Source organism: Patella vulgata, chromosome 1, assembly GCF_932274485.2.
Source record: "Patella vulgata chromosome 1, xgPatVulg1.2, whole genome shotgun sequence".
Classification (NCBI taxonomy): domain Eukaryota; kingdom Metazoa; phylum Mollusca; class Gastropoda; family Patellidae; genus Patella; species Patella vulgata.
The window spans coordinates 86,103,308-86,129,800 of record NC_065879.2 but is presented as its reverse complement, the minus strand read 5'-3'; the positions used below and the strand labels follow the sequence as shown (position 1 = coordinate 86,129,800).

General features: G+C 37.6%; 1 protein-coding gene across 1 annotated transcript in view; it reads right to left on the bottom strand.

The window, feature by feature from the left end:
• The window catches only part of LOC126808382 (potassium voltage-gated channel protein Shaw), an 81,392-nt gene that overhangs the window by 18,973 nt on the left and 35,926 nt on the right, over positions 1-26,493 (bottom strand). The window contains exon 2 of the mRNA XM_050533059.1: positions 13,059-13,222. The gene's annotated coding sequence lies outside the window, so the exon portion shown is untranslated. The remainder of the gene's footprint in view (positions 1-13,058; positions 13,223-26,493) is intronic.

Below are 26,493 nucleotides of genomic sequence, written 5' to 3'. Positions count from 1 at the left end.
TTTAAAAGTAAATAAAAACTGAAAGTAGTTTATTAATCTCAATATTTAGGAGAGCGAATTAGCTAATTTGCAGGAGTCTTTAATGACTCCTTCGAAGGAAAGTGGACGTGCGGTGAGAGGAGGAGGAGCGAAAGCTCCCCTTAAACGTGAAGGACTGATTGAGCACATTAAAAAACCCAACACATTTTATATGGAAAATAATCACTGGTTTATACACATATAGCACAATAAAAACACAACAGTTTTTATAAACCAGTGATTGTTTTCCATATAAATTGTGTTTTCTTTTTCAAGTACTTTTGTTTTTAAAATTAGTCTTTTTCTTAAAGCAATAAGAAGGAACATTTTTTTACAGGTGTGTTCCTGAAAAACAGAAATTCTAATTGGTGTGGTCTTAACTTCAAATAATATTTATGTACCTGAATACACAAATGAAATGTTTTGAAAAACATTCAAGGGCACCTGCAGAAAATTTATAATCTTTGCTTTCTTTTATTACCTGTCAGGAATCTCTCCAGACATCCAGAGTACGGATAGGCAGCACTTATAATAATGAAAGACATTCAAAACTCCATTTGTTCTTCTGATTGAAAATTATTCCCGCCCCCCCCCCCCACGTTGTTTGCCGAGAAAGTTTCTCAGGATTATTTTATTTAGCGTGGTTTCCCCTTGTTGGTGGTACAAGGATGGAGTGGCCTCCCCCTTGTCAGTGGTACAAGGATGGAGTGGTCTTCCCTTGTCAGTGGTACAAGGGTGGAGTGGTCTCCCTTTGTCAGTGGTACAAGGATGGAGGATTTGGCCAGGAACATTGTCTCGTTGTTTGGATTGGATGACAAACAAAGTCTGGTCTGTACGTTACAGATCCACTGACAGTTGGAATTTGTTGGCAAGGAGCAGTGTTTCATCATTTGGATTGGATGTCAAACAAGGTCCCATCTGCAGAACCGTAAACATTTGGAATTCGATCCTGATAGTGGAAACGCCGGGGTCTGGACAAAACTTCCTTCATAGCACACTGGAAAGTGTGTGTCTGTCATCTTCATTACCACGGTTATGGTGGTTAGTGCAGAAAAATACTTGAAAATTTTCACTGCATTTTAACTACTCGGCCACATATCCCTTTAAAATTTCTCTTTAAAATTTTAAATGTATTTTTTGTTTTTGTCACTCAGCAGACTATCTCTTTAAATTGCATTTACTTTAAAACACAAATATATGAATATTAAACTGAAACGTATGAATATGGTTTACATATATATGCAAACATGACAGACCATCCCTTTAAACTGAAACGTATGAATATGGTTTATAGATATATGCCACATGACAGACCATCCCTTTAAACGGAAACGTATGAATACGATTTACATATATATATGCCACACGACCTACCATCCCTTTAAACTGAAACGTATGAATATACTTTATATATGCCACATGGCAGATCATCCCTTTAAATCAAAAGGTACGAATATGCTTTATATATGCTACAAGGCAGACCATCCCTTTAAATCGAAAAGTATGAATATGGTTTATAGATGTGCTACTCGGCATGTAGTAAAATGGCAGTCAATATGGAGACTGTTTTCGTGTTTATCTGTAACTTGTGTAAGACGATGTACTAAATGATAACAGCAGTGGGTCAGTTCATTCCTAAATGAAGTGTTACTTGGTTCGTTCTTTTTTTATATTAAATGTATACACTCAGCAAAATAAAGATGTAGGTTTAAGCCGCAGATCTTCACTACATTTTTTGTACAATGTCTCATTTTTCATGGCTTAGTCAATCCCTTCTAACATGTATTCGTTTATTTTTCATATTAAAGGAGCTGGATCTCTAACTCGATATTGTCCATAATAATTGAAATTAAAAACATGAAATGGAATTCAATATCGGTCTATTTCAATCAATATTGATGTTGTTATCTTGCTGTGAAGCTATAGGATCCTAATATCCAATATTTAAGGCACAATGGACATTTTATTATCAGTATATGAGTAGTGTACCCTATGGTTTAAGTTTTGGGCACTATTTGTAATGAACAAAGACAACCATAATGCGGAAGTTATTATTAATGACAAAATAATAATTAAAAAAACGTGGAGAAAAAGTGACCGTTGAATTTGGACTGTTCGCGTATTTCACCGAACATAACTGATTAGAAATTAAAAAAAAAAATTTTAAATTTAAAAAAAAACACTTTATATACATTCATATTACATTCATATTTCACCAAACATAATTTACAATATTTTATATTTTAAAATGAATATAAATCATTTTATATAGGTTTATATGACATTAATATGTGCTTTTAGATCCATTTTCATCCATCAAAAGATTAGAGCCATACACCCTTTAAAATATATATCTGCTCAGCAATAAGCTGGTGATTTTCATTATCAGAGAATGTCTAACACTACAACTCATCAGGTATCATGTAGTTGTGGTGTTTCAGCAGGAGTTTCTGTATTTACTGTTAGAGAGAGAGAGAGAGAGAGAGAGAGAGAGAGAGAGATGGGGTTTAACATCCACTCACACAAACTAGGTCATTTCAGGACTAACATATAGTTCAATTTTATTTCAATAATTCGTTTGTGCGTAGTGGTCTTTTTCAGTGGGAGGAAACCGGAGGACCCAGAGAAAACCCATGAGGTTGGACTTACGGCCCTACTCCTTGTCATGTACAACTGGGGAATCGAAACCACACCAGATGACTTAATGACAGACCTTATGATACAACCTGCACGCCCTAACCATTCGGCTATCCAACCCCCCCACCATTGTTGGAAAACTGTCCAAATTCATTGAGAATCATAGAAAAATATTGGGTTTCTACTATTCTGTAGTTTAAAATGGTATGTCTAGATTAGCGTTGAGTTTTTATAAGTTTATCTAATCTAGACAGACCATTTTAAACTAAGCGATAAAAGGAACCCAATAGTTTTCTATGATTCTCAACAAATTTGAACAGTTTTCCAATAACTGTTTGAAACTAAACATTAAATACAGAAACTCCTGCTAAAACAGCACAACTACATGTAGTGTAATCCTAACCCATTGAGGTGCACGTAAAAGAACCCTTGACAGTTGGGATTCCTAATAAGAGTAGGCCATGGTGCCTCTCTTCCAATCTGATTAAAATATAGATCTATATTTCGTTTCGTTTTTTTATACTTTCCATGGCCTACACTACATGAAGATCTGACAAGTTATAGCGATAGGTCACGTCAGGGGTCAAAAGACCGACTTATGACCCTATGACATCAGACATTTTATTAACCAATCAGCATTGACGTTACTAGTGGATTACCCACAGTTCCGTGAAAAACACGCCTAAAGCTCACCGTAATAGACCGTTTCATTGGCTTATCTCTGACACCATTCCGAACACGAGTTAAATAACAACTCTTCCAGATCCAAGTGTAGTAAAGACAAGTAAAACGAAATTTTGAACTATAAAAACGAAACGAAATAGGATCTGTGTTTTAACCAGATTGCCTCTGTTCAGGCAAAATTTTCATCACAGCACACTGTATAGCATAAGCTTGTCTTCAGTAGCCCAGTCGGTGGCGGTGCAGAACAGTAGAACGTTCAAACCCATTTCATTTTATTATTTAGCCGTGAATTATTACATAAAACAAGATAAAATGTTCAATCAAGTATCAAAATAACTGAATCACATTTCCAACTAGAAAGTAGGATATTAAACCCCATTTTATTTTATTTTATTATTTAATAGTGAATTATTACACAAAACAAGTTAAAATGTTAAGTCATGTATCAAAATGTCTAGATCGCATTTCAAACAGATGGTACTTGTGTACACAATAAACCTGATGATGTTATTCAAAAAATTAGTTTTTGCTGTTCTGGATCGACAAATATTATGTTATACACCATGAATATATTATAATTTTAAGAGCTTGCACTTAATGCTACAAAAGACCATCTGTGATCAGAACTGCCTTAACAATATGCAATGCAATATGTAATTTCAAATGCGATTTTTGATTATTTGTTTTTGCAGTTCTCTATTTATAGAAACCATCAACTTGACCTCAGAACCCATGAAGGAGTATTACAATAAACCACTGAGTCCTCGACCTAATATGGAAGATCATCATTAAAACGCAATCCTAAGAGTACTACCATTAGACTCTAATGACTAAACTGCAGGAGTATGACATGTATCTTTAAAGCTCTGATGGCTTAACTCCAGGAGTATGACATGTATCTTTAAAACTCTGATTTCTCAACTCAAGAAGCATCACCATCAAACATTAATTCCTCAACTCCAGGAGAACTACCATTAAAACTCTGAAGTTTAACTCCAGGACTACTACCATTAAAGCTCTGATTCCTCAAACCAAGGAGTACTTCCAATATAACTCTGATTACTCAACCCAACTAGAACTAGCATTAAATCTCCAATTCCTCAATCCCAGGAGAACTGCTACTAAAACTCCCAATTCCCAGGAGAACTACTAAAGATCTGATTCCTCAACAACAGATGTAGGAGTCTTTAGCTGTGGGAGGAAACTGGGGAAACCAGAGAAAACCCCAGAGGTTGGATCGGCCACCCCACTCCTGTCACGTACAAGTTGAGAATCTTGTCAGCCCAAATGGCAACCACATCACTAATTAAAGACTGGGCTTAAAGTTGAACTGGTTTAAAAAACCCAAGGATACCATTGAAACAGTTTAACTTAAGCGTCTGAACGCAAATGTGGGGCAAATAAACCAGTTTAAAAACCCCAGCTCACGACCTTTCTTTGAGAAGGCTTTTTATTTTAAACTGGTTCATCTTGGCCGTCTGAACGGGTTGGCTTAAAAACCCAGCTCCAGCTGGATTTAAGCATGCGCAGTACGCATTAAGTTACATTCCTAGGAAAATATCGGGGTCAGGCAGTGCCAGTGTTATCGAAAGCGTTTGAGAACTGAATAAAGAATATGAAGCTACCCATGCATAATTAACTCAAACCTCCCACCGAAGAGGTCAGAATAGTTAAACTGGTATGGCTTATAGTACGTGTGAACGCAACACGATGCTGTCTTAAAAAAAAACGGCGATTTTGAACTAGTTTAAAAATAAGCGTCTGAACGGTATATAAGACTCAAATAGACTAATGAATATTCTAGAACATGGCACATTTCTCCTCTGCTGGTGCCAACCTTGGTTATGGGCAGCCAGTGTGAAATATTTATTGTTTTCTTCTAGAATTTCATTATTTTTCCACATTCTTTCTACAAGTTTATATTTAAACATACATTAAGCAAGAGCTAAATCTGCCTATTGCAGGTCTTTCGTTAGCCTGAAATCTTATTTAAATTATTAATTAAACATTAATTAACTTATCCAGACCATAATCAACTCTCGATGTCATCGCTAGCCTGCGATATTTAGCATATTGGAATACATTTTGTGATGGATAATTGAGACCTTTGTTTCAATCATACCTTTAGTAATGATAGAGGCTAGGCCTAAAATTCAATCGCTAATATCTCGGTTCAGAGTGGAGCAATTTGAAATTTTTAGCATATTCTCTTTATGTTATCTATTTTTAACTATTATAGCGAGAACTGTCGGCTGTTTATCTAATCTCCCATACTGCCCCTTTAATGTTTACTGAAGTGGTTTCGCCATGTCAGTGGAACAGGACAGAGTCCCTCGAGACAGAGGGCCTGGCAAGGGACAACACATAATCATTTGGATGGGAGAGAGAGAGAGAGAGAAATGGGGTTTAACGTCCACTCGACACAAACTAGGTCATTTCGGGACTAACATATGGTTTAATTTTATTTACATAATTCGCTTGCACGTAGGGGTCTTTAGCAGTGGGAGGAAACCGGAACACCCCATTTGGATGGGATGCAAAACAAAGGTCCCATGTACACATTGGTATACCAAAAAAGAACCCTTGGCAGCTGGAATTCGATATAAGAGAAAGACATAATGCTGCTGTCCGGGCAAAATTTCCCTCATAGCACACTGTATGACATATGCCCGTCTTCATTAGCCCAGTCAGAGCAGAAGAGTAGGACGTTAAAGTCTATTTCATTTCATGTCTGTAAAGTATCTATCAGGTTCACAAGGCCTGTCATTGGGTCAACTGGCATGGTTTCGAATCCCCAGTTGTACTTGACAAGGAGTAGGGGTCGCCTGTCCAATCTCGTGGGTTTTCTCCGGGTTCTCCGGTTTCCTCCCACTGCTAAAGACCCCTACGCGCAAGCGAATTATTGAAATAAAATTGAACCATATGTTAGTCCCGAAATGACCTAGTTTGTGTCGAGTGGACTTAAACCCCATTTCTCTCTCTCTCTCTCTCTCTCTCTCTCTCTCTCTCTCTCTCTCTCCATTTCATTTCATTTCTGTAATGTATCCATCAGGTTCACATGTAGTTTGTACTTAATGGTTAAATAATGAATCTCTCTGTTTACAACGAATTCTTTTACTCCAGGTAAACCACTTGGTAACAGCAGACGGCCTCCCCCTCATTCACCATCTTGCAAAAATACACGATAAGTCAAAGATCGTGTAATCTGAGTCGCTTAATCACTTCTTCTGATGGGGGTACAAATGGATTTTTGAACAAAAACAATCCCCACCATCTTGAATTTTTAACGGAAATCCATTTTACCAGTAAATCGCAGTCATAGCAACTTGGCACTCTTCCCATAAGACATTTCAGAAACTTAGCAATTTTCAGAACCAGATATAGTTCATATTTTGCATATGTGAAAGGAATTCCCAAGATCAAAGGAATTGAGTATGTACTAATTTTCATTCCATCATCAAGATTTGAGATACAAAGAAAACTTCTCTTCGCATGAAATATGAGAAAATAACAGTTTGCTAATAACAAATTGCCATGAAGAAATAATGTCCGTTAAAAAAATATACATTCATATATAATTATACATATAATCATCTGTTTTATTGGTTACCGTTGACAACCAGAGCGTAGTAATTATATGTTGTTATTTATTCCATGAAAACACTACGTTGACTTAGTTTAAACAAACAGAACGAAACTAGCATACCTGTGGGAGAAAATTGGGACATCATGTGTGATAAGATCTTTGGATCGAATTCAAGACTTTAAAGAGCTGAAATGCAATGCCTCACAGCACTCATATACCCAAACCCGCGAGTATATTTAGTCCTTAATGAAGACTGTTACTTCTTTAAGACTGGTGCAGGATGGAGGACATGACCAGGACAGCTGTCTAGTCTTTCGGATGGGACGAAAACCAACTGAAATGCGATGCCTCACAGCACTCACACACCCTGACTGCGAGTATATTTAGTCCTTAATGAAGACCGTTACTTCTTTAAGATTGGTGCAGGACAGAGGGCATGACAAGGACAGCTGTCTAGTCTTTCAGACTGGTGCAGGACGCAGGGAGTGACAAGGACAGCTGTCTAGTCTTTCGGATGGGACGAAAAAAACCTGAGTTCCTGTGTACACATTGGTGTGCACATAAAAGATCCCATGGCTTTTGGAATTCGTTATAAGAGTAGGCTGTAGCACCGCTGTCCGGGCAAAATTTCCCTCATAGCACACTGTATGGCGTATGCCCATCTTCATTAATCCAGTGAGAGCAGAACAATACGACGTTAAACACCATTTCATCATTATTCTTCAAGCCTTTCAACAATCTGAAATCCATTATAGCATTCCGACACCCAGACCAACAGTCATTAATGAACAACGTTACTAATTCAAGACCAATGGTGTTGGGTGGTCTAATGGTTTAACATATGTACTTTAGATCATAAGGTCTGTCATTGAGCCTAGTGATGTGGTTTCGATTCTCCACTTGTACATGACAAGGAGTGTGGTTGCCTGTCCAACGTCACAGATTTTCTCCGGTTCCTCTGGTTTCCTTCTCACTACTAAAGATCCCTATGCACAAACAAAATATTGAAAATTGAACCATATGTTAGTCCCAAAATGACCTAGTTTGTGTTGAGTGCATGTTAAACTTTGATGGATGTTACCGAAGAAAATCTGTGTTTGAAAATCATTGTGTTGGGTAGATTTAAGTCAAAAGTTGACAGAAGAACTACAAAGTCAAAAGTTGACAGAAGAACTACAAAGTCAAAAGTTGACAGAAGTACTAGAAAGCCAATAGTTGACAGAAGGACTACCAAGTTAAAAGTTGACAGAAGGACTACAAAGTCAAAAGTTGACAGAAGGACTACAAAGTCAAAAGATGACAGAAGTACTGGAAAGTCAAAAGTTGACAAAAGAACCAGAAAGCTGAAAGTCAAATGTTAATAGTAGAAAGTAGAAATTTTGCCGATCAAATAAGAATTCTAATCAAAAGCTGAAAAGCTTGGCTTCGAGTTCACAAATCATTCTCAGACTTAAAGTACATGTAGCTAAGTCTCTAACTCAATATCATCAAAAATCTTAGACATTGAAAACACGAATAATTTGTCAATTCAAATCAACATTGGTCTTGTGATCTTACAGGGAAAAGATGGGCTTCTGATATCCAATATTCAAGACAAAATAAACATTTTACCATTGGTACACGAATCGTGTACCATAATGCGTTTCAGCGCCATTTTGAACAAGGGACTCAAAGAATGCGGCTAGACATATTCCACAAGTCATGTCAAATGGTGACACTATATTCTTATCTGTGGAGCATGCGCAATAAATATCATCGGTGGAATAACCAGACGCTAAAGATTGTCTTCAATTGAGACTTCTGGCGTATTTCACCGAACATAACTGATTAGAAATTACAGTAAAAACAGAAACGGTTGAATGTAAATCAGTTTCTATACATTCACACTGCATTATTATATGTGTTGCCACCCATTTGTGTCAATTACTAAATCCCAAATATGAGCGATTTAGCTCCTTTAAGTTAAGAATTTACTCAAAAAATTGTTCGCCCTATTTTAACTAAAATATAGCTTGTTATAAAACTTTTGTTGTTTTAATGTAACAGTTACACCAAAAAGAAACTATGTGCAAAGTTTTGTGTTTCTGGATCAAAGATATTTCTCGTAACCAGTGATTCAAAGTTGGGTAAATTCTTAACTTAAGTCTGGGAATGCTTTTTGAACTCTAGCCTTGAGTTTTTGCAGATTAAATGTATAAAGTAATAGGTTTCTACTTCCACCACAAAAATACCCTTAGATTAGAATTTTCTCTTTTACTTTTACTTTTCAACTTTTTACTCAAGATCGTATTTTGAACCTGATACTTCGCCATATGCTGCAAGTTTGAACACTAAATGTCAATTATTCAGGTACAGATAGGGTATATGATACGAAAAAAAAATGATTAGCAATTAATTATTGGATGTTTGAAAAAAAAAATGCTAATCAATCAGAAAATAGATTAGCAGTTCCTCTTGAATGAATAGCAAATAAGTAAATATTTCACGGTACCGGTATTGTATTGAACGATGATCTATAATGGCCATTATATAACTAATGTTTATGTGTGTATGGGTGGGCTTTCATTCCACTAATAGACTTCATCTACAAATAGTTTTATGTTATGTAGCATATCGTCTTCTGAATAACAAAAAATAGGTGCACCTCACAAATTTTTATATTCAATTCCCATACAGTATTCAAATTTACATCTGTAATATTCCTACAAAATTAGGTGTTTTCTTAATACGATAGAATGAAAGCGTCCCAACCCATAGGCTATCTTCTTCAAATCCACCCCAGTAATATTCCTACAAAATTAGGTGTTTTCATAATACGATAGAATGAATAAGCGTACCGATCTGTAGGCTAAATGCTTCAAATTAACGCCAGTAATATTCCTTCAAAATCAGTGATAATAAAAGTTTGTGATGTCGAAACATTATTTGTCTTCATTATAAAACGGTATTTTAAAATTTTACATGGCATCGACACCTGTATGCAATGCATGCACTGTCGCCATGTTGTTGTTATTTGCCCATGTGACCTGTTTTCCTACCAAAATGAACCAAGAGCCATTTTAGTCGCAAAGCAGTTTGTTAAACGCTTCGGATGGATACATTTTTTATATGATTATAGCCAACGGAATATTTTGTTGTCCAGTGAATTGAAAATGATTAAAATATTGTGTGATGGCAAATGGGAGGCCAGATGGGAACATGTGGTCGGTTCTTACGAAGGGAAATGGTTACAGATAAAAATTATTGTTTTGTGAATAATTATCGAGCTTGTATATTTATGGGATTATCAAATTTAACGTTTATACTAATTAATTACTTAGTTAGATCATGAACTGAATGACTGTTAAAAGGTTAGCTTACAATTAGTTTATTGACTAATCTTTGACTCATCTCGTTGACCGACATTAAGGGGATTAAAATGTCCGTACACAGTGACATGGTAAATCACATTTGTTAAAGATTTTTTCACACTTAATTTGGAATAAGAAACTTGATTCGCAGATTCTCTTAAATTTAATAACTTTCTGCTAATCAACTTAAGAATTGGTACATATTCCTTGTGCTTTCCCTTTAAAAATGGGTACATACATGTATTCATTGCGCTTTCCCTTTAAGAACTAATACATATTCCTTGTGCTTTTCTTTAAGAATCAGTACCTGTACATATTCCTTTTGTAATGGATACATATTCCTTTTGTGCTTCCCTGTTAAAAATTGGTACATATTCCTTGTGCTTTCCCTTTACGGATGAGTACATATTCCTTGTTTCCCTTTAAGAATGGGTACATATTCCTTGTGTTTTCCCTTTAAGAATGGGTACATATTCCTTATGCTTTCCCTTTAAGAATGGGTACATATTCCTTGTGTTTTCCCTTTAAGAATGGGTACATATTCCTTGTGTTTCCCTTTAAGAATTGGTACATATTCCTTGTGTTTCCCTTTAAGAATGGGTACATATTCCTTGTGGTTTCCCTTTAAGAATGGGTACATATTCCTTGTGGTTTCCCTTTAAGAATGGGTACATACCGGTATTCCTTGTGGTTTCCCTTTAAGAATGGGTACATATTCCTTGTGTTTCCCTTTAAGAATTGGTACATATTCCTTGTGTTTCCCTTTAAGAATCGGTACATATTCCTTGTGTTTCCCTTTTAAGAATCGGTATGTATTCCTTGTGTTTCCCTTTAAGAATGAGTACATATTCCTCGGACATATTCCTTGTGTTTCTCTTTAAGAATCGGTACATATTTCTCTTAATCTGAACCACTCTGTGACAACACATATGTTACTTTTTATACATTACATTACATATGTAAGAGGCCCCATAATTTATTTGATGAAGGTAATTTTTGTACAAGAAGTTATTTTTGGCAGTATGGCAAATCTCTTCCCCCCATCAACCTCGAACACCTTGAGTGTTTTGTTACAGCATTATCTTGTCTGTCGACTTGTAGACATGGTAATTTAAACTGCTGTATATTTAAAAAAAGCTTCCAGCAAGAATGGTTTTAGCACTTGATCATTAATAAACATAATAGTTGGATTACTACAAGAATAAAAAATGGAGGAATTTTTCCCTCTGACATGCTAGTAATGGTATAAAAAATAAACCCAGACAAACCTAATTTACCAACAACATCTTATATTTCATAGATACTTAATTACTACATGCATAAGCATCAATTATAACACATACATGTAATCAAAATATTGTATACCTATGATTATAACCTGAAATAAGAAACGAGAGAATAGTGCTAACTGGTGCTGCTTAGTGGTAAAAGTAGTAAAAGAGAGAGAGAGAGAGAAAGAGAGAGAGAGAGAGAGAGAGAGAGAAAGAGAGAGGGGGTTTACCCACCACTGGACACAAACTAGGTCATTTCAGGACTATTATATGGTTCAACTTTATTTCATTGATTCTCTTGCGCGTAGGGGTCTTTACCAGTGGGAGGAAACCGAATGTTTAGCATGTGCGTAGTGCTTCATTAGGTCTATCTTTGAGTCAAGTGTTGTGGTTTTGATTCCCTGGTTGTATGTGTGAGAGAGAGAGAGAGAGAAAGAGAGAGAGAGAGAGAGAGAGAGAGAGGGGGTAACACCCACACACACAAATCAGGTCTATTTGGAACTAACATATGGTTCAATTTTATTTCAATAATGCATTTGCGCGTGGGGGTCTTTAGCAGTGGAAGGATATCAAGGAAAACTCACGAGGTTGGACAGGCGACCCTGCTCCTAGTCACATACAAGTGGGGGATCTGCTCACTGTTGAGGCAAGCGCTCCAGGGAAATGTTCAACCAGGACACCCATGCAAATATGTATATAAAAAGCTTCAATAACAAGAACTTGAATTCTATGTTCATCTATCTGTGTAAATTAACAGATAATAAAATAAATATTCATTCTATTGAAATGCAATTCCCAAACTTATAGCTACATTTTCTCTCTATACATGAAAAGTAGCGTCCAATCAGAAGTTGTGACAAAATGACAAATCAACTATAGCGACCTCCGCAGAAACCTTGACATCGAACAAACTTTGAACTTTGCAACTCGATTATCACAGGTAGATATTTTAGCTTGAAAGCGCGAGACCTGGTATTCACGATGATCGAGGATTCTGATAGGCTCACAAGCTGGGTGAATACCCAATAGAAATTAGTGCCAAAATATGCAGGGTATTACGTGAAGGCCTTGATAAGATGTATGGAGTTAAAGCGAGATCAAGTCTTCTATTAAAGATGTTTATGCGAGATTAGATAAAGAGCTGGCAATTGTCACTATAAAGGGAATTTGTTGAAAATTTCAGTCAAATTGATCCACTCTGAACCGAGATTTTGGGGATTGAATATTGGGGCTAGCCTCGATCATCATTACTAAAGTCGGTAGGATAAAAAACATAGTCTTGATTATCCATTTTTTGATTTAATTATGAATGGAAGTCGAACAGCAAATCAGAACCTAATCCAATAAACATCGCAGGCTAGCAATGCCATCAAGAGTTCATTATGGTCTGGATAAGTTAATTAATGTCTAATAATAATTTAGATAACATGTCAGGCCTAAAGAAAGACCTGCAATAGGCAGATTTAGCTCTTGCATAATGTATGTTTAAACAATTTATTAAAAGTGACTTACTGGAACTTGTGGAGTTGATCCACTCAGATGTGACGTTTACACTACACAACACCTACATGGATGTAAAATTAATGTCTTATCATGGAACAAAAACCATTTCATTTTGCAGTGCTTTTGTCGTTAAACACCTTAAAACACCATATAAAATCCTTGTTTAAAATCACCTGCAAATAAAAAATTAAAACATTTTAAATTACTTTTATAGCAATTATGAAATAAAGTTCCACAAACACTGTACCCCGGTGGCATCACAGTAGCTACCATGTCTAAATAAAACTCCTCACTACTCATGATAATTTAACGGCATGATAATTTAACATCCACTGCGAGTCTAATAATTTGCAAGAATGTGCAAAGGGAGTCACCCTATCCCTTCTTTCAAGTTGCCTTATCCCTCTTTTCTGCTTCGACTGGGTTAATGAAGACGGGTATACACCATACAGTGTCCTATGAGGGAAATTTCTGCTAGAAGGTGTCACTATTCCAACTCCCAAGGGATCTTTTACGTGCACGCCAATGTACGTGACAAGGAGTAGGGTCCAACCTCGTGGGTTTTCTCGGGGTCCTCCGGTTTTCTCCCACTGCTAAAGACCCCTACACACAAGCCAATTATTTAAATAAAATTGAACCTTGTGTTAGTTCTGAAATGACCTAGTTTGTGCTGAGTGGATGTTAAACACCATCTCTCTCCCTCTCTCTCTTAAATACATGTACAATGCTTCAGATCACAATAATCCATGAACCACTCTAAATTAACACCTGAGCTGTCACTTTCCCATCCTTCCATTTTCTCATTGAGAATAAGTTGTCAATAATGTTAGCTGGAAGTCAGCTGACCAATAAATCCAATATTGATCCCGGATTTATCAATAAATGTCAACAGACGACAAAAAATGGCTAGAAAAAAGCGCAAAGTAGGCCTACACATCCCAGTATGGATGACCTTTCATTAAGAATCTGATCAACCTCCCACACTTTGTAGTTTCTAGATGTAAACAGAATTAGCTTCAGTGTACTTGTTACAATGAAAAGGTTAAGGAGCCAATGGTTTCATAACTAAGTCCCGTCCACCGTTTTCCTTTTTCATTAAGGACAGAATAAGACAAAGTATGAATAACTTTGGTACCCAATCCAATGAAAGAGAGAGAAATAGGGTTTAACTTCCACTCGACACAAACTAGGTCATTCCGGGACTAACATATGGCTCAATTTTACTTCAATAATTTGCTTGTGAGTAGGTGTCTTTAGCAGGGAATCGAAATCGCCCCACTTGACTCAATGACAGACTTTATGATTCACTGCGCACATGTAATCATTCGGTTACCCCTCACTGCTAAAGATCCCTACGCACAAGAGAACCAATGAAATATAATTGAACCATACAATACTCCCTAGTTTGTGTGAGTGGCCGGTAAAACCCTTCCCCCCCTCCCCCTCCCCTCTCTCTCACTCTTGATGGACAGTTTTTTTTTTTACAGTGTGTGGTTTTTTTTTTTCATAATAACTACCTGCAAGGGAATCAATGAAATAAAATTGAACTATATAATAGTCCTGAAATGACCTGGTTTGTGTCCAGTGACCCTTGAACCTCTCTCCCTCTCTCTCTATTTCTCTCTCTCTCTCTCTCTCTTGATGGACAGAGGTTTTTTTTTTACAGTGTGTTTTTTTTTTTCATAATAACTACCTGCAAGGGAATCAATGAAATAAAATTGAACTATATAATAGTCCTGAAATGACCTGCTTTGTGTCCAGTGACCCTTAAACCTCTCTCTCTCTCTCTCCCTCTCTCTCTCAGTGTATGGTATTTTGACATTACCAACAGTAATAATACACAGAGTTGATTTAGTGGTGGCGTTGTCTCAGACAGGATTAATACTAATCTTGTTTTATCACTTATTGTTCCTGGATTTAACCTTTGGGTTAATATGATATAAATACACTTCAATAGTCGGATATTAACCCCTAATTATTTCTCAATTATCTACCGCAAATTCACCACTCGAAAGGGCAGAGGCTCAAAAAGGACATATTTATTTGGGATTTTCTTACATTAACCCTCCATATAATTGTACATTCACTTGATTTGATATTTGTATATTTGGTGCAAATACTGCAATGTCTATTTTCTGTCTTGTCCGCAGGTTTATCTTGTAGATTTTTTGTTTTGCAGGTAGTGCGGTCCTCCTGCACTTACTATTAGTCCTAATTTTGTCAATCATCAAGCACGGATTGAGAACTAAGAATGAATACTTAATCAACAACATGTTACACTGATCTTAAAACCTTCTACTGCTGTCAAAAAACAAAGGGACCTTTTCAAAGATTGCTAACGAAATATGACTTCTGCTTGATATTGTGTACATTTTTCACTGGTACTTACAAGTTAGAGTTGAAGTTCGATTAGACGTTGTGCACCAAATCCATTTTCACAAGCTGCAGGAGATGGGGTATCAGTAAAGCCATCCTAAAGGCACAGCATTATTATTCTGAATGATTTCAATCCAAGCAACACTTTTCACTATTCCACATAGAAATCTGGGTAAAATTAAAAAGACTCGTGGGACTCAATTGGCACTGGTTCTAACAATGGAAGGTGTGCTACCAAGATGCTGAGTACATGAATTGCAAAAATTGAATCATTTCTTGCAAATGTACTCGATGAAGGTTCAGTTAGATTATGTGTACAATTTTCACAGGTACGTTGTACTTACATATAAGAGAAGCCTGGAGGGTTGGATGACCGAATGTTTAGAGCGTGCATGCTGAATCATAAGGTCTGTCACTGAATCAATTCCCTGGTTGTAGGTGACAAGGGGTTGGGTTGCCTGTCCTACCTTGTGGGTTTTCTCCGGGCCATATGTTAATCCCGAAATGACCTAGTGTGTGTCTCATGGACGTTAAATCCCCCATTTCTCTCTCTCTTTCAGAAAGTCCTCCTAAAGACACAATGTTCTTATTCCAAAAGATTTACAAACAAATAAAACATACAATTATTCCATAGTGAACCCTGAGTATCCTGGGTTAGAACTATTTGATAAGGTCAATTTCAAGTTTGGTCAAATATCACGTGATGTAACCAGGGCTAGTGCTAATGCCAACCCTAACCCTAACCTTGGACCTAGCCCCAATGCTTACCGTAACCCTAACCTACAATCTCACCAACAATCCCGTGCCCTAAACTCATTTACATCCCCTAACCTTGACGAAAATTGAACTGGCCTAAAAAATAGATTTAGTTTGGTATCTTGGGAGTTAATTGGCACCGGTTCTAACAATGGAAGGTGTGCTACCAGGATGCTTAGCACATGAATTGCAAAAACTGAATCATTTCTTGCAATACGTACCTAAGACTATTTATATTTATATACATGAGTATAAACAACGAGGCTTGAGGAACATCATAACATTCCTCCCTTTGTTTTTAAGTGTACATGATGACTAGAAAAATAAATGCAATGTATATATATGTAATAAACAGCTAAAGAAATATACAAATACCACGGCTGTCATTGCATGATAGAATCTCACTTGAGACTTGTGTCTAATTGCCGAGCCCTTGAATACTAATACTGTACTCTATAAACTATAATACTAGTGCAGGATAACTACACCACACACTGGTTCAACCTCGTAGGTTTTCTCTGGGTCCTCTGGTTTCTTCCCGATGCTAAAGACCCCTATGCGCAAGTGATTGATTGAAATAAAATTGAACCATATGTTAGTCCCAAAATGACCTAGTTTCTGTGAGTGGAGGTTATACCCCATCTCTCTCTCTCTCTCACCACACACCGGTCCAACCTCTAGGTTTTCTCTGGGTTCTCTAGTTTCCTCCCACTGCTAAAAACCCCAACGCACAAGCGAATGAGTGAACAAAAATAGAACCATATGTTAGTCCCGAAATGACCTAGTTTCTGTGAGTGGAGGTTAAACCCCATCCCTCTCTCTATCTGAAATGAAATGGGCATTATCGTCCTACTGTTCTCTACTGTTCTGCTACGACTGGGCTGATGGAGTTGGGCGCACGCCATACAGTGTGCTATGAGGTTAATTTTGCCTACACCACACACCTGTCCAACTTCGTGGATTTTCTCCGGGTCGTCCGGTTACCTCCCACCGCTAAGACCCCTACACGGAGAAGAACCACATAACACAGAGAAATGGGGATTAACGTCCACTCGGCACAAACTAGTCAATTTGGGACTAACAAATTTTATTTCAATAATTGGCTTGTGTGTTGGGGTCATTAGCAGTGGGCGGAAAACAGAGGACCCGGAGAAAAGCCACGAGAAAATCCAAAAATGAAATGAAATGAAATGAAATGAAATGGGGTTTAATGTCCTACTGTTCTGCTCCTAACCTGGGCTAATGAAGACGGGCATACGCCATACAGTGTGCTATGAGGGAAATTTTGCCCGGACAGCGGCACTACGGCCTACTCTTATATCGAATTCCAACTGCCAAGGGATCTTTTACGTGCACGCCAATGTGTACACGGGACCTCGGTTTTTCGTCCCATCCGAACGACTAGACAGCTTTCCTTGTCAGCCCCTCCGTCCTGCATCACTGACAAGGGAGAACCACGCCGGAAAATCTGGATGAACTTTCTCGGCCAATGCAGGGATCGAACACCCGACCTCCAGGCTAGCGAGCTAGCGACGAGAAAATCCAGTAGGTTCAGCATGTTAAATGTTAAACCCCATTTCAATTCATTTCTTTTGTATTTCACCTTTCTTTAGCGGTTCGCAATATATTATTCATTTTAATATGACTGTAAATGTATTGTGTACAGAGCTACAGGATGGGCTGTATGTACTCAGTAACCTTCTGTATGTAGAAGAAACCAATTTAACAAAGTCATTCTCTTTCATTCTAGAAAACAAACATGGATGAAATGAAATGAAATGAAATGGGGTTTAATGTCCTACTCTTCTAGATTTTCTTAGGGGTTTTCTCCGGGTCCTCTGTTTTCCTCCAACTGTTAAACACCCTTACATGCAAGAAAATTATTGAAATAAAATTGAACCATGTGTTAGTCCCGAAATGACTTAGTTTGACTTAGTTTTTGCCCAGACAGTGGCACTATGGCCTACTCTTATAACGATTTCCATCTGCCAAGGGATCTTTTATGTGCACGCCAATGTGTGTACGTGGGACCTCGCTTTTTTGTCCTATCAGAACAACTATATGCTGTCCTTGTCAGACCCTCTGTCCTGCACCACTGAGATTCAATATGATGTGTTCTCATTAAATTATCCAAAATCAAAGGCTTATATCTCCTTTAAACCTTGGACTTTGCTCCTGCTAGCACCTAAACCCATCCCCACCCACCCCCAGTCACATCATTACATGTAGTTGTAAATTAGTTAAAGATGCATTAATTAGATGTAGATAAGGAGCTGAGAGTTCTCACTATAATAATTAAAAAATAGATAATGAAATGGGTATATTGAAAATTGCAGTCAAATTACATCAATCTGAGCAGAGTTACCGTCATTAGCAGAACAGTGAAGTCTTAATTGTCATTGCTACCAGTGTTGATTATCTATTTTTTTAATTAAATCATTAAGTGCCTATTGTGTTTAGATCTATTGAAAATCAAAACCATCCAAAGTACTAGAGAGTTGATTATGGGTCTGGCATGTAAATAAATGTGTAATTAATGATTTATATAACATTTGAGGCCAAACGAAAGATCTGCAATAGGCAGATTTAGTTCTTACATAATGCCTCTTTAAGGACTCTCTGTTATTTCTGTGACAAGGACAGCTGTCTAGTCCTTCGGATGAGACAAAAAACCGAGGTCCCGTGTATACATTAGAATGCACGTAAAAGATCCCTTGGCAGTTGGAATTCGATATAAGAGTAGGCGATAGTGCCGCTGCCCGGGCAAAATTTCCCTCATAGCACACTGTATGGCGTATGCCCGTCTTCATTAGCCCAGTATAGGAGCAGAACAGTAGAACGTTAAACCCCATTTCATTTCATTTCATTTCTGTTATTTCTGTGACTCAAGTAGTTTGATGCCAGGTTGATTTTGAAAATGAGCCACAAATTATGTCAAAAATATCACTTTTCTCTAATTCAAGGGGGATTCGGTGGTGGAATGGTTTAGGTTATCAGGTCTGTCATTGAATCAAGTAGCGTGGTTACGATTCCCCGCTCGTATGTGACAAGGAGTAGGGTCACAAGGCTTGTATATGTGACAAGGAGTAGGGTCACAAGGCTTGTATGTGACAAGGAGTAGTGTCACAAGGCTGAGTAGGGGCACAAGACTCGTATGTGACAAGAAGTCGGGGTACAAGGTAAGGACTACGGTCTCTCTCTCTCTAGTGAGTGAGAAGTGGTATCAGGTATTCCATTCACCAAATGCTAAAAGATTAAACAAATCCGGACAAGTTTTTTTACATTCAAAAGTTCCAGATTCCTGAAGGAATTTCTATCTCAAGGCTGTACAGTCCTGTATGATTTACAGGCGGCAGTATGCAGCATATCAGGAATTTATTATCTGATCTATTTACAGGCGGCAGTGTGCAGCATATCAGGAATTTATCATCTTATCTATTTACGCCATCACTACATTCTGCATCTGGAACTATTTTTTCCGCCATCTTGTTTTGTCTACATGCGTAACAAGTGGCTGTTACTGTTACAAGACGGGTCTCAATACAGACTATTTATGTGCTGTAAAATTTTTAATGTGCTTTTAAAGAGAAACTGTGCCTTCACAATTTATACTTTCAAGGAGAGAGAGAGAGAGAGGGTTAAGGTCCACTCGATACAAACTACATGTAGGTTATTTCGGGACTAACATATGGTTCAATTTTTTTTCAATAGAATCGCTTGCACGTAGGGGTCTTTAGCGGTGGGAGGAGACTGGAGTACCGAGAGAAAACCCACGAGGTTGGACAGGTGACCCTACTCCTTGTCACATACAAGCGGAGAGCCGAAACCCTGCTACTTGACTCAATAACAGACCTTGTGATTTAATGTGCATGCTTTAAACCATTCGGCCACCCAACCCCAACTTGTTGTAATAGTTAAATGTAAATGTATGTATATTTGTGCCAACAAGTATGGCATCAATTGGTACTTGATATAAATTGTATTTGATGGCGTCACATAAACCAAACGGAAATGAGGAAATGAAAAAAAACCCTAAATTCCTGAACAAATAACACAGTATTCTATAAATAAGACTGTTATTTTTTTTCACGTACAATTCTGTTGGAACAAGTCTCTGAGGACCCCCCTCTGCCCACATATGCATTCTCTCTTTCATCGTTTCAATCAGGTTTGCCAAGGGATTCTTTTATGTGCTCCAACTGAGCTAATAAAGATGGGCATATGCCGTATAGTGTGCCATGAGGAAAAATTTGCCCGAATTTCAACTGCCAAGGGATGTTTTATGTAAGCACCAATCCAAACATCTAGACACTTTCCTATATCTGGCGGTATTGAATCCCTGGTTGTACGTGACAAGGAGTAGGGTCGCCTGTCCAACCTCGTGGGTTTTCTCCAGGTCCTCCGGTTTCCTCCCACTGCTAAAGACCCCTATGTGCAAGCAAATTATTGAGATAAAATTAAACCCTATGTTAGTCCTGAAATGACCTAGTTTGTGTCGAGTGAACCTTAAACCCCATTTTTCGCTCTCTCTCTATATATCTGTCACCACTGATAAGGGGTCTTCGCATCGGAAAATCTTGGCCAATAACCGGGAGCGAACTAGAGACCAATTGGTTAGCCGGCCAGTGTCTCACCCAATAGAAACCATTTTAGCAGATAACACAATAACAACAATTAATTAACCAGATCAAAATGGTTTCTACTTGTTATCTTTGATATGGTTAATTAATTGTTGTTATTGGGTTATCTGCGAAAATGGTTTCTACCTGTTCTCGATATATTACATCTTTCATCTTGTTAATCAATTTATTGTTATTGTTTTGTCTGCTAAATGGCTTCCAAAGTGTTCATCTACATGTATATATTGCACCACATTTTTGTTAATTTATCATTATTTGCTTGATAATGATACCTGTACATGTATGTGTATTAAAACATAGCATGCAAATAAAATTTAGACATACATGTAGTATATATCCATATAAGTGTATTTATTTTTAGTGAAATCTATTTCTACATGTCTTATAAGGATTATAAAGACCAGTTGGTTAGCTAGCCAGTGTCTCAGCCAATACCGGGAGCGAACTAGAGACCAATTGGTTAGCTAGCCAGTGTCTCAACCAATACCAGGAGCGAACTAGAGACCAGTTGGTTAGCTAGGTAGTGTCTCAGCTACTGTGCCACAAATGTAAAGATCCTGGTACTTAGGCTACATTCATGAAGCAGAATATATAGGGGGTCAGAATGGCTATGTGGATAAGACGCTGGCTCACTAGCCTTGAGGTCGGGTGTTTTATCCCTGCATTGGCCGAGAAAGTTCTTCCAGATTTTCCTGCGTGGTTCCCCCTTGTCAGTGATGCAGGAAGGATAGCTGTATAGTCGTTTGGATGGGACAAAAAACAAGGTCCCGTGTACACATTGGCATGCACGTAAAAGATCCCTTGACAGTTGGAATTCGATATAAGAGTAGGCTGGGCAAAATTTCCCTCATAGCACACTGTATGGCGTATGCCCGTCTTCAGAGCAGAACAGTAGGACGTTAAAGCCCAATTCATTTCACTTCAATTCATTTCTGCACAATATATATGTGTTTAAAATATGTTCTGTGTAAGAGAATGAAGGTAGTTAATACTGTGTATAAACTGTCTGTACATCTCATTCTGTACACAGAGATCCATCTACTTCATTCTTTGGGAATAGACCTCTGCCCTTGATGGCCGCCATATCAAAAAAATATTAGTATACTGTTTTGTAATGCGTTTCTATTCCGCTTTTACATCTGTCATACACACAAAGACTAAATAAACTTTTTCAATATTCTGACCACTTCAGTCGGAGGTTAGAGTTAACTACGCATGGGTAGCTTCATATTCTTTATTTGGTTCTCGCACGCTTTCGATAACATTGGCACTGTTTGACCCTGATATTTTCACAGGAATGTAACTTACTGCGTACTGCGCATGCTCAAAGCAAGCTGGAGCCAGGCTTTTTAAGCCAACCCGTTCAGACGGCTAAGATGAACCAGTTTAAAATAAAAAGCCTTCTGTAAGACAGGTCGCGAGCTTGGGTTTTTTAAACTGTTTTTTTTTGCCCCACATTTGCATTCAGACGCTTGAGTTAAACTGGTTTAACGATCCCCTGGGTTTTTAAACCAGTTCAACTTAAGCGTCGGAACGGGCTATTAGTGTCTGTTCTCAAGTGGAGCTAGTTGTAGACAGACAGCCTAAGTTTAGTATGTGTACATCTTCCAGGCTGAATTTTACAACCTCTCAATGGTCTTTTAATGCATTTATTATTTCTAGGAATGAAAATGAACTGAACGACCTGCTGAAAGATGTTGGTGGAGCTCGAAAAAGAAACGGATGCAAAAGAAATATAAAAGATAAAATTCACAACTGAAAAAAAAATAAATATCATTGTTTATGTTTCAGTTTTCTAAAGCCTTTCCAACATCAACAATCAGGTGTAAAATGACTAAGTATCCTTATATACATCCACAGTGCATCGTGTGTATTAAAAGTAATGATGCACCACACAAAACTTTTGGCATAAACAAAATGATGTATATATGTGTTAACGTGTAGTCGTGTATGATTATCCAATATGGGAGTAGCAGACGAGTTCAATATGTGTCTGATGTTTAGACAACATTTAAAATATGTTTATACAACGATTATCATTTGTAATATACGTATTTACCTGTGTAGGCCAAATAATACCTGTTTGCACTTTGTAATATATGTATTTTCCTGTATGGGCCAAATAATACCTGTTTGCACTTTGTAATGAAATGAAATGTAGTTTAACGTCCTACTGTTCTGCTGCTAACTGGGCTAATGAAGATGGACATACGCCATACAGTGTGCTATGAGGGAAATTTTTCCCGGACAGTGGCACTACGACCTACTCTTATATCGAAGTCTAATTGTCAAGGGATCTTTTACGTGCACGCCAATGTGTACACAGGACCTCGGTTCTTCGTCCCATCCGAACGACTAGACAGCTGTCCTTTTCAGGCCCTCCTTCCTGCATCACTGACAAGGGGCAATCACGCCGGAAAATCTGGATGAACTTTCTCGGCTAATGCAGGGATCGAACACCCGACCTCCAGGCTAGCGAGCCAGCGTCTTACCCACTTAGCTACCGTGATCCCCCTTGCACTTTGTTATATATGTATTTACCTGTATAGGACAAATTCTGACAAAGAATAATTTAAAGCTAGTCAAAGTGCCTGGTAATATTGGTAACATTTTTTTTTTTTTATAAACAATATTTTATTTACTTTTAGGATTGGGAAACCGGCAAAGCCTTTATAATCCCTCTCCCCATTAATTAAGGACAGTACTTGGAACACTGAGGTACAGTCATACGTGTGCGTTTTTCTCATTATGACTGTCGACTGCAATATCGTGTTGGCGCCATTCCAATTGAACAGTGCCGATGCACTATTTGTCATTGAGATTGGGCTACATGTACTTTGGGCAAAATAAGTGTTGGCACTGCACAGATAGATTTCAGAAATCAAATCACGGACATTCATTGTATTTAAAACTTAAAACAACCTCAAATTAACGTCCACTCGACACAAACTAGGTCATTCCTGGACTCACATATGGTTCAATTTTATTTCAATAATTAGCAATGTGAGGAAACCAGAGGACCCAGAGAAAACCCACGAGGTTGGACAGGCAACCATACTCCTTGTCACTTACAACCAGGGAATCGAAACCACGCCAAATGACTCAATGACAGACCTTGTTAATCATTTGGCCACCCAAACCCCCTGAAGTTCATTAGAGTCAGAAGATGGACGAAATACATTAAGAGTTGGCAGTACAATTTATATTTAGCAACATAGAGAATAATGCTTTCACATTTAATCCAACTTTCAATTAAGCCCAGAGATAATAAATGGCTTGCTTTTAGATTATTGATATTTTATATTGGCTAGCCGACTGGTTGTCTTGGGTAGACCAGTGCTACAAACGGATCAACTAATTAAAATTCACCCAGGCGTTCGTCTTTCCTCCAGATTAGAACATCCTTCAAATGTGTTCCAACCGAAAAATGATGGCGGCTTTTCCATGTTTTAGTGTGGTTGTATGGTCGAAAGGTTAGCATGTGCGCGCTATATCATTAGGTCTGTCACTGAGTCAACTGGCGTGGTTTACGTGCCAAGGAGTAGGGTCGCATGTCCAACCTCGTGGGTTTTCTCAGGGTCCTCTGGTTTCCTCTCACTGCTAAAGACCTCTACGCTCCAGAGAATTATTGAAATTTTTTTTTAACCATGTTAGTCCCGAAATATACTAGTTAGTGTCGAGTGGATGTTTAACCCCATTTCTCTCTCTTTTCTATGTTTTAAGTATCGGAATATTATATCTGTATATTTATTATGTGAATAATGTTGGTATGAAAAATTTGAAGTAGCTAAGCCTGTAACTCAATATCATCCACAGGCTTCCTACATTGAAAACATGATTTATTTGTCAATTTAAATCAACATTAATGTTGTTATCTTAAAGGGGAAAAGATGGGCTTTTGATATCCAATATTTAAGACAAAATAAACATTTTACCATCGGTACACGAATCCTGTACCATAATGCGTTTCAGCACCATTTGTAACAAGGGACTTGAAGAACGAGGCTAGACATATTCCCCAAGTCAAGTCAATCGGTGACAGCATATTCTTATCTGGAGAGCATGCGTAATAAATACTACTGGTGTAGATTGGAATAACCAGACACTAGAGATCGCAATTCGATTGAGACTTCTGGCGTATTTCGCTGAATATAACTGATTAGAAATGACTGAATGTAAATCAGTTTATATACATTCACATTACATTATTATTTACATTGTGACCCATTTGTGTCAATTTCTAGGTTTCAAATATTAGCGATTCAGCTTCTTTAACCTTTAGGACACATCAAATTGAATTTTTGTTCTTTGGGAATACATTTTGCTTTGTATTTCTTCAAAAAAACTAATTTAAAAACAAACAAAAATACATGGTCGCTTTTCTTCAAACCTTTTAAATCCAAATTTGAAATTTGGAACTAAAAGCATTTTAACAACAAAAGCAAGTACTTTTGGTTTTTAAATAAATGAATTAAGAATTAAGAACACTGAATAAAGAGCTGTTTGGTCAACATGTTTACGTTACTGGGAAATTTTTACAGGTGTTCCGGAAGAACCGAAAACTAAATTGGTGTGGCCTCAGAGAACACATCATATGGGTATTCTGGAGAGAGAGAGAGAGAGAGAAAGAGACAGAGAGAGAGAGGACATCCAGGTTAGCAAGCGATCATCCTACTCAGTGAGCCACAAATTTACAATTTACGATTCACAGTTTTCCCATTAACTTCCTGTCGTTGTTTTCACAGATTGGGATTGGTAGCCGTCTGCCGAGGAGTTCTTCCTGTTTCGCGTGTATTTTTGGTTGAATCAGAAAGCGGAATGTTATAAACACCACAGTTACTATCCATTATTTCTTTACACATCTACACACAAACATACAACCTGATTGAATCAATTATTTTCTTAAGATGAAAACCAGTGCTAGATTTAGATGAGAGATGGAGAGACAGGGTCAAAGAGAGAGTTTAACATCCAATCAACACAAAATTTGTGATCTAAACATTCGGCCAGCCAACCTCCACTATTTTTTTTTAAAACTAAAACCAACTTTAAAACGTAAAATTCTGAGATAGAGAGAAATGGGGTTTAACTTCCAATCAACTCAAACTAGGTCATTTTTGGGACCAACATATGTATCAATTTTAATTCAATAATTCCCTTGGGTGTTTTCAGCAGTGGGAGGAAACTGGAGAAAACCCATGAACTTTGGCAGGTGACCCTACTCCTTGTCACGTACAAGTGGGGGATTAAAACGCCATTTGACTCAATGACAGACCTTGTGAGAGAGAGAGAGAGAGAGAAAAATGGGGGCTAACACATGGTTCAATTTTATTTCAATAATTGATATGCGTGTAGGTGTCTTTAGCAATTGCAGGAAACCGGAGGACCAGGAGAAAACCCACCAGGTTGGACAGGTGACCCTACTCCTCGTCACGTACAAGTGGGGGATCAAAACAATGCCACTTGACTCAATGACAGTTCTTGTCATTTCACACACATGCGTTAAACCACTAGACCACTCAATCCCCCAACATGAACAGAATCACACAAGTAGGTTTTACACAATATTTTAAATTCTATACAGAACAGTCAACCATATAATTATTCTAATACTGAGGGTTATATGTTCTCTGCTGTGGGATTTGGAGAGAAAGAGAGAAATGGGGTTTAAC